General features: G+C 35.9%; 1 long non-coding RNA gene across 1 annotated transcript; it reads right to left on the minus strand.

The window, feature by feature from the left end:
* Positions 1 to 3,769: 3,769 nt before the first annotated feature.
* On the minus strand, positions 3,770 to 5,720 carry LOC113273583. Its single transcript, XR_003322494.1, has 3 exons — positions 5,309 to 5,720; positions 4,355 to 4,446; positions 3,770 to 4,184 (listed from the first exon to the last, which is right to left on the minus strand). It is a non-coding gene; the product is annotated as an uncharacterized LOC113273583 (long non-coding RNA).
* Between the last annotated feature and the right edge of the window lie 3,870 nt (positions 5,721 to 9,590).

Consider the following 9,590-nt stretch of genomic DNA (forward strand, 5'->3'; position numbering starts at 1 on the left):
AAACCCGAAGGTTTTGAGCCGATGAATCAACACCAGGGTACCGTCATCATAATCTCCCTAGATGTTAAAGATTGATTGTGAGCGTTCGGACCCACGCGCGGTGCATGTGCTCACAACTAGAAACAACGATATCAAATCAAACTAATGGCAACAAGATCTCTCACTCAAAATTACAGAGGTATGGCTAATTCATCTAGAAGTTTCTCACAATCCTCGAAAAGAAAAAAAAAACACACATCAAACACAAAATCTGGGCTACTCATCTTGTGGTTGCTGTAGCTGAGTAAACTGTTCATCCAGAAATCCCTAAAACAAGCTAGATTAACAACTGACTTAAATTTAGGGAATTGTTGTAGTTGATTTTACAGATTTTAATAAAGCCACAGGAAGAAGGATTCCCTTTTTTGGTCCTGTTGCTTTCTTCTCTGTCGCTTATTTGATTCCGGATCTGAGTGACCCGGCAATATGCAAAAGACAGAGAAAAAAATTGTTAAAAAGATTGCCTTTATTATTTTTACACAAATGGACCAAACACATGTCAAAGTATCATACTCCAGTCCAGTGCAGTCTAACAAAAAAGAAATATTAAAAACGAAAAAAACTCCAGTGCAGTCAAAGATTTATTTTGATGCAAAACAAAAGATTTACTTAATAAATAACTGGCTCTTTGAGCATAATCCATAGAGAGATGAGACTCTTTAATTTAATTTAGTTTAATTTAATAATACTACCAGACACGCAGTCTAAGAAAACACCAGCCAGTGCCACAATTCAAATGGCAAGATCTCACTGATTCTGTATTACTAAACTGGCAACCTGGCGGTGTTGTTGTTCGACTCATTTGTGTCTTCTGCCCGATTGCTTTTTGCATTATACCGGAAAACCTGAATTAGACTTGTGAATATAGGGAGAGTCATCTGTTGAATTCTAAGAATCAACTCGCGGAAAGGTGACCACCATGATGGTGCTGTTGGTGACAACAAGTACCAGTTGTAATAGCTGAGAATAGCGCATACAGGGTAAGAAATCCAAAAACACGAGCGAGGAAGGCAGAATGAAGTTATGGTGGCCACAACGAAAGATAACAATATCAACCGAATGAATTTCATTGTGACGGGTAGGAAGGTTAGAATAAGTAGGACGAGAATTGAGAGTGGCATAAGCCATGGATTCTCAAAGAACGATTTTTTGGGGACCATGGTTTTTTTTTGGACCATGGTTTTATTAGGCCATCTTCCCTATAGTTATAAGGGGTGTCCTAAAGCATTGAAATGATTAACCTATCCTTAACCTAATTTAATTTAAAACCAACCCAATAACCACACATATATATATATATATATATAACCACCACCTCCTCTCACCACCACCTCCCACCATCGCCGATTACCGCCACCATCACCTCCGATTATCACCACCACCAACCACCGATTACCACCACCACCACCGCCCACCACCGCCGATTACCACCACCACCTCCTCCGATTATCACCACCACCAACCACCGATTACCACCACCACCAACCACCACCACCACTATATATATATAGCTTAATTTAAAACATTAACAAAGATATTCTCACAAACCCATTACTTGTCATTCGTTTTTGGTTGAATAAATGAGAAGTAATCATTAAAATGAGTTGAAAATGGAAGTTGCAGAGAGGTTTAATGGAGTTTTTTTTTTTTCCAGAGAAAAGTTCGGTTATCACGAATTAAATTTTTCTTAACCGAACTCAGAGTTCGGTTGATTCGCAAAAAAATACGTTTAACTGAGCTCCTTGTATTAGAACAACACAAGTCCATAAGTTCGGTTCCTTCGCAAAATAAGGATATCACCGAACTTTAGTTTACGAAAATAATGAGAAGTCCACAAGTTCGGTTCGTTCGCAAAAATGTTAAGTTTTCTTTGTAACCGAACTCTACCTTTGAAACTTCGTAACCGAACTCTACCTAATTCGCCAAGAAATAAATTTCGTAGTAACCGAACGTTTGCCTAATTGCATACATGCATATATAAGCCCAGTTCGGTTGATTCGCAAAATATGTTGAAGTTTGCGAACCAACCGAACTTCTAACACTAGGTTACTTTTAACCTGCAGTTCGGTTGGGGACTTGGTTGCGTTGAAGTTTGCGAACTAACCGAACACACAAGATGTACCCAAATAAATTGTTAAGTTCAAAGTTCGGTTACCTACCATTTTATCTTAGGTAACCGAACATTACACTGTACGACCAAAACCTCCATTAACGAGCGAGTTCGGTAACCTGCGTGTTTGGAAAACGTAACCGAACTACACTTTCAGGTGTGTTCGGTTACATGTTCTTGACATATGGTAACCGAACTGGCCCAAATCTACATAAAAAATTTCATTTTTTTTTTGAAAGTTTGGAGCAATTCAACCAACATTATCTAAGTTTGAAGCATACCTGGGTACCCCAAATACCCTTCCTCCGGTTGTGGTTGGTAAAATCCATCGTTTTTCATGTTTTCCTTCTTCATCTTCTCTAACTTTATTCTCTCAATAATTCTACTTCTTAAAAAAACATCTGATTTTTTAATCTCACTAATTATCTTTAACTTAATCATCTCAATAATCATTACGCTAACTATTATTAACACTAACTAATCATCACCCAAAATTAATCAGGAGGATAATTTAGGTATTAATATAAATATCTAGATAAGAGGTGACCTAGATTTACTTCTAATGTCTTTACCCAAAATAAAACCATGGTCCCAAAAAAACCATGATCCCAAAAAATCCTTCTTTTCAAATGGACTGGCACTACTTACTTGTTGATACTTTAAAACCATCATATTCATCATCACTGGTACTCCAAATTTCTCAATGGCACCACCCCATCCCCAATGATCTTGTTGTCGGGATTCCACGTATTGTGGACGGCTTTCAAGGAAGTAGTAGTGTGAGTGTGTGACCGGCTTCTTGAAGTACGTCGCCGAAATAATGGAGGAGTTGGCTTGCCCATGCCTGCTTATACGAATCTTGATGTTTTTCCTTACACCTGAAATTTGAAATTTAATGTCTGAGAGAGATTTATGTTAGTATTGTTGTTCTTATCAATTTTGGCTAAAAGCAAAGTGCTGATATAGACAGGCAGGGATAATCTTGGAATGGGACAAGTATAGTTAATCAGAGGTAACATCCTTAATCTCTGTAGGACATTAACAGACCGTAGGTTGTCAGGTCGTTTTCTATCACTTTTCTTTTCACATTTGGATGTTTTGCATCAAAGAGCAAACAGCAAGGGCCAATGAATAGAAAATAAGACCAAATTGTCCTCAAAGAAAACAATCCGAGAAAGACGGTCTCAGGGCATCACCCGTGGAAAAACTGGGGGAATGGATTTGAGTCCCACATGACTGTCTCTACTGGGAGAAATCCCAGTATATCTATCTTATGTTTCATTGACAGGGATAAAGTCTTTAGACGATGATATCAAAAATCGGAGTTTAAATATCTCTGCTCGCTTGAATGTTTGGCGCCATCACATGTTTACCCTCTTGTTACTAGTATAGCATTCACGCGCGATGCGTCTGCCCTTCCGTTCGTTCCATAATTTTGTTTTTTCGTGTATTAGTCAACAACGGGTCAATGGTCAAAGTCAACTATCAACACTAAGTGGTGAAAACTAATTTCAAGCTAATCTGTAAAAAATTATTACGACTAAACTCGAATTTTTCATTTAATAATTTTTCAATCATAAATACCCTTTTACATCGAAAATGTGTATTCTCGAGTGCCCGCTATGTTTCAACCGATCTTTTCATTCAGTCATTTTTCAATCATAAATATGCACTTACACAAAATAGTTGGTTCAGTCAAGCTCTCTTACTGGTGACCATTATAATAAGTTTGAGAAACTGAAAAAATATTCTGCAACTCAGAAACAATATGTATGAAATATGCTAGAAGTGTAACTTACATGCTAGAACTCCAAACTTACAGATAGGAAATCCCTCCCTGTCAACAGAGACCGAGCAGATGCAGTACAGTGAATAGAAGAACGTTGCTCTATCAGCAAGAAGTCGCCTTTATAAAATCATGCTCAACAATAAAAATAGTCTTCTTAGCGTGGAGGGAAAACTTCTTATGACTTTTGAGGCAACAATACATTGCTCTGAATCAAGGTAATCACTTGGCTTAACTATCATCCGTGGGCTGCGGGGGACATAAAAAACATTGTAAAAATGTAATGAATTGTTTTTGGTCAAACCACAATCAAATTAACTTTTGCTTATAGGATCTTATGCAAAGATAAGAAATTTATCAACACTACAACATTGGACTATGATTGAACATCAAAGTACAATGAAGGGAATAATTCAAACCTTCCCAAAGCAAAGACATAGTACGAGTCTTTGCAGCTCTCGACCTGAGAGGTTCACATCTTCTTGCCCATTGATTGTTCAATTTGAAATGGCTTCATGACATTTAACACAAAATATTAGTCAGCAGATTTGTTGCTGGAGTAAAAACCAAATTTAACATTGAAACTTATGAAAAGATATTGGTCTTTCAAAAGGACCCCAAGATGAGTAAACCAAAGTCTACTGTTATGACATATGTCTCGATGAAGATACCGCCTGTGGTAAATGAACATGCGAGTCAATCTCAGACCACACCGGTTGCTATTACTGTTCGCATCAGATTAGACTTGAGAGACTTAACCTTGGTATACTTCCCGATTGACTAATGCATTTTAGTACAGTTATGACAGCGTGGCCAGCTGATATTCATGATTACTGCGTTCAATTATATCCACAGGTCACATTTGTATATTTTGTACCGTTTTGCTTATGTACTCGGGATTTTGACACTATATGAGCAAGAGGCTTGTTGGAATCCTCACTGAATATCACAGATAGCTAAGATAACATAAAGTACAATGACTAAAACCTTTAAAATTATGACAACACCTTTAAAACAGAACTAAGGAACACAATCACGGAACGCACTACCGAAATGTGAAAATACCATGATATTATCCATTTTATCATCTGCTAATATGAGCTGTAATAACTCTATATATATCAAAGTTTTGTTTGTTATTTCGTCAAACATGTTGAATGCATCCATAAGGTTTACTATCAATGGTGGTCAATTAGGCCAGGATAGTTGAAACACCAACCTCAGAAGATAGAAATTCACCTTACAACCCCGTTTAAATTTAAAATTTCTAATGTAATATTGAGTTCCACGACAGCTAGAAGCCTAGAAAATGTAAAATCAAGAGAATGATCAAAAAATAAATACGAAGTAGTAGTGATTTGATTTCGACTTACTTTTAGGACCGAAAGATTGACTATTTATCCTCTAAGTACCATCAGCACATTTAATCTCTCTACTGGCATCACCAATTACATCAACCTCTTAACTGCCAATCAAACCCATCACCATCACCAACACCAACAACAACATTTTTTTCAGTCAAGAACTCCAAATTTATTAAAGATCTGTTCACACTAATGATCCGATAATTGACAATTTAGGTTTTTTTCCTTTCCCTTCTTCTCGATACTAAATTCTCTTCTCTTGTCCCCGATTTAATCTTCCGTTGCTGATGCTTGGATAAAAACTCGATTGCTGTAACTTGCAATTTAATCAGGCAAATATCAAAGTTTAGATTAACGTTGGTGGGATACGATCCAAGCACCATCATTCGCTCTTTTATAATTTTATCCTTGGTACTTTCCGTGTTTACACAGGCCCAGGCTGAAAAAAAAATAAAGATACAGAAGGCTATTTATTGGGGGCCATCGGGGTTAATTAGGGGCCATGCACTAGGGGAGAAAAAAGATCACCGGAATCTAATTTAGGTCACCCCCTATAAATTTTTTTTTAAATGGTTAAAATGCCCCTAAATGATTAGAGTTAAAATTCAATTAATTAGTGATAATTTTAATTAATTAGTGATAATCTTACTTAATTAGAGTATAATTTTTTTTTCCAGATTTTTTGTCTGCAATTTTTGGTTTAACTTTTTCTTTTTCTTTTTGCCCTAATAGTATGAAAAATCGGCAAGGTATTAAAAATTTCCGTTGACGACCCTCAATAGTCGTTAATGTTTAGACTGTTTAAGTGACGACTCTAAACTGTCGAAGATTCTTTGATGGCGGAAATGTACGACAGTTTTGGGTCGTCATAAAAATGATCAATTCCCTGACGACCCTTTGGAAGGGTCGTTACTGTTTTGGTTACGCATTTGACGACTTAAACAGTCGTTAATGTTTTAGAAATGTCGTTATAGACTGTCGTTAATCTCTAAAAAGAGTCGTTAGTGTATGACAGTTTATAGTCGTTATTGTTTTGATCATGATGTATATGACGACCCTAAACTGCCGTTAATGTCGGTGAAGGGTCGTTACTTGAAAAAAAAATTAATCAAGGGTAAAATAGTATATTCATCTTCCGATTTTTACACCCCTGAAAAATTTGGGGGGCAAACAAAATTCCATGGTCCCCAATTAGAAGTTATAGTCCCCAACTAAACTAGGCTATTTATGTCACACGAAAAAGCTTCACCAAAAATACCTCTTTTATTTATATCAGTATAAGATGATGGTCGGCGGCAACCAATTTTGGTATTGCATGTAATGACTTCAAAAAAGAAGGTGAGCCATACGTTGGCTTGCCCCGGAATACTTAGAAGTAAATCACCATGGTCCATGCATCTAGTCTAGAGACCAGCGAGTCAGAATTAGCTACACTACTAAAACACCTACATTACTTTTTTCCTTTAATTTTGCAGTCTTCTTAAGTCAACTAGCATAATAATAAACACATCTACGACAACAAGAAATCTGAAGAACGAATGCACAATGAGAAAATAAAGGAGAGAAAAAGATCCATAAAAAGAAAAATTCTTTCATTTTTGCAGTCTTCATTTAAAGATGAATGAGTCAACTAGAAAAAAAACGAATGAAAAATAAAATGAGGAAATAAAAGAGAGAAAAAATCCATAAAACTAAAAATAAGAATAATAATTACTTTTCAGTCCTTGTAAGAAAACACCAATCGACAAAATGGTGGTTAGTCCAGCTCTCCACCTTCTCTCAAGAATGTTCTGCGTGATTTATTTGCCAAACAAGTAAAAGTTTTTTCTTTTTATAGAAGAGAAATTTCTTAGAAATTTAAGTTGAAACAACTTGTCCCCGCCACCCCCCATTAACAAAGCAGCCAAGGATAAACATTACCAAAATTCTCAAAGTATAATTTTTTCCTTTTTTTTTTTAAAAAAAGGGAAGGGACTCGATAGAGCCTGTTTATTAAACTACCTCATTAATATAGAGGTTTGGGAGGATACAAGGTGATGGAGAATTAGCATTCTACCATCCAGTTACATTTCATATTGGCACAAAGAGTGAGCCAAATTGTTTGCACTCTCACGAACAACATGAAACTTTACATCAACAAAAGATTTAACTGCATCTTTAATTTCTAAAACTACAGAATTAATATTTTAAGAAATGTCCATTCTATCTCCTAGAACAGCTGCTATCACATTAGTTGCATCTCTTTCTATAATGATTATGTTGAAGAGATATCTTTTCCCCAGCTTCATACCTAATCTGCAACCAATAGTTTCTATTGAGAGATTTCGAAAATTTTGGACAAGCATTTATTGGAATTAGGAAAACAGAATTTTGCCGTTCATTGCATATCTTGAGAATATTTTCGGTTTTGGAAATTCCTTGGTGTCCAAACATCTTTGGTCTATAAATACCTAAGTTTGCATTTCCAGCAAACTATCCTAAGAGTCAGGCAAACTTCATTCTTGTTGTTTCTGGTGGAGTCGTCTATTCGGAGAGGAAAGTATCCTAATTCGGTTAAATCTCTTACGACCGCTCGTTTAAAGACTTTTGTGGGATCAAGAAGCTCCACGAGTATCGTTGGTGGGAAACTAGATAATTGCAGTGTTATTAGTTTTGATTGATTTGATTGACTAACGGTTATTGAAACTTTAATTGCACCTAGTTTGTTTATTCTTGAGAATCTTCTCTTCTGATATAAGATTCACTCAAACTAGATCGAAGTATCGACGTGAACTTTAGAACTGTTTGTAGATCTAAAGACATCTTTTGATAATCCATTGTTAACAGACTTTGTTCTGTGTGTGATTGATCACAAGAGATTCAAGTGGTGTTGTGCAGGTTTTTATTGAAGATTAAAGAAGATTTGAAGACGAATAAGATTGTTTATTTAATTTTTATATATTTGTATGTGCACAAACCTTGATCGGCTGGGTCCAATTAGAATCAGATTTATTCGATTGATTAGTTGCGTGAGATCGGCCATTCTCAATATATCTCCTTGAGATTTATTTTGATTGAATGTGAATCTAAAATTAACTACTTTTGTAGTTATTGATAGATTGATCTAACCATACAAATGAGTTTATTTGATTAAACGGAAGACCCTTTGCATATGACTTGAGATATCTTTATCTTGAATGATTACCTACGAGAAAAAGAAAAGATGGTGGGGGTTGACATAAAGAAAAGGTATAGGATGAAAAACATGTTGGGGTAGTACATCCTCCACCATTTTTCAAGGACTTATTTATTTATTTTGCTAACCTAAATCCGAACTAAGTAGTAAAAGTTATTTGTTTGAAACATGAGAGACAAGTAATTGTTTGAAGCAGGAGATACAAGTAAAAGTTGTTTGACTGTTGGACACCGTCTTCTTCTTTTAGTATAAGGAAAGGTGGTGACTAAATACAATCCATGTTTTGTGTAATTGCGAGAAATCTCACAACTACATCCTTAATAAAAATCTATAAATCTAAGAAATCATCATAAGAATCTCAAGAACTTTTATTAAAATCTTAGAACAAGTACAAAGATATGAGAAAACCCTAACTTGGGAAGAAAATATTATTTCTCTCTCCTTAATATCTTGTCTAAGCTCTCTAAAAAGATCTCTCCTTTTACAAAGGCGCTTGGCTCCTTATATAGGAGTTTACATAGTGGAGGACAACTAATAAAGCCCCTTATTTCGGATCTGATGTGCGTCACTATCGCATAGGGATTTACCATTGCCGCACGATTTCTTTATTGTCGCACGTATCTTCACATTTTACTCGTGATTAGGTGACGTCATCTGGTTCGTCATCTTGAATATGTTGGATGCGATCGTATTCATCTATCACTTAAGGAGTTACTTCTCATACTAAACGAGTGTGCGGTATTTTGTACCCACATTTTGCCTCTTCTCATATCGTTCTTTTGATAAAGATAGCGGTATGAGAAACTCTGACATGTTTTGCCGCGCTCGTTCATCTTTTCGTATTCCTATCAGTTAATCTTTTTCCGGGTTCTCGGCATGGTGACCCACATGTGTTTTCTTAACCACTCATTATCAGACACGTCTTTGATAACGCCTCTTCTTATCCGCTCATTAATGTATTGATGATAAGAAATCTCTCAGGAGTTGGGATGAAAATCCTTTAGTTACTGTTGTACGTCTCCTATTTTTCTTTTTACCTTCTCTCTCCTTTTTTTGTCTGCAACTTTCTTCTTTGTCATCACCTTTTCTTCGCATTCTCTTCCAATCGTTTTTATT

This window comes from Papaver somniferum, chromosome 4 (assembly GCF_003573695.1).
Source record: "Papaver somniferum cultivar HN1 chromosome 4, ASM357369v1, whole genome shotgun sequence".
In the NCBI taxonomy this organism is placed as follows: Eukaryota; Viridiplantae; Streptophyta; class Magnoliopsida; order Ranunculales; family Papaveraceae; genus Papaver; species Papaver somniferum.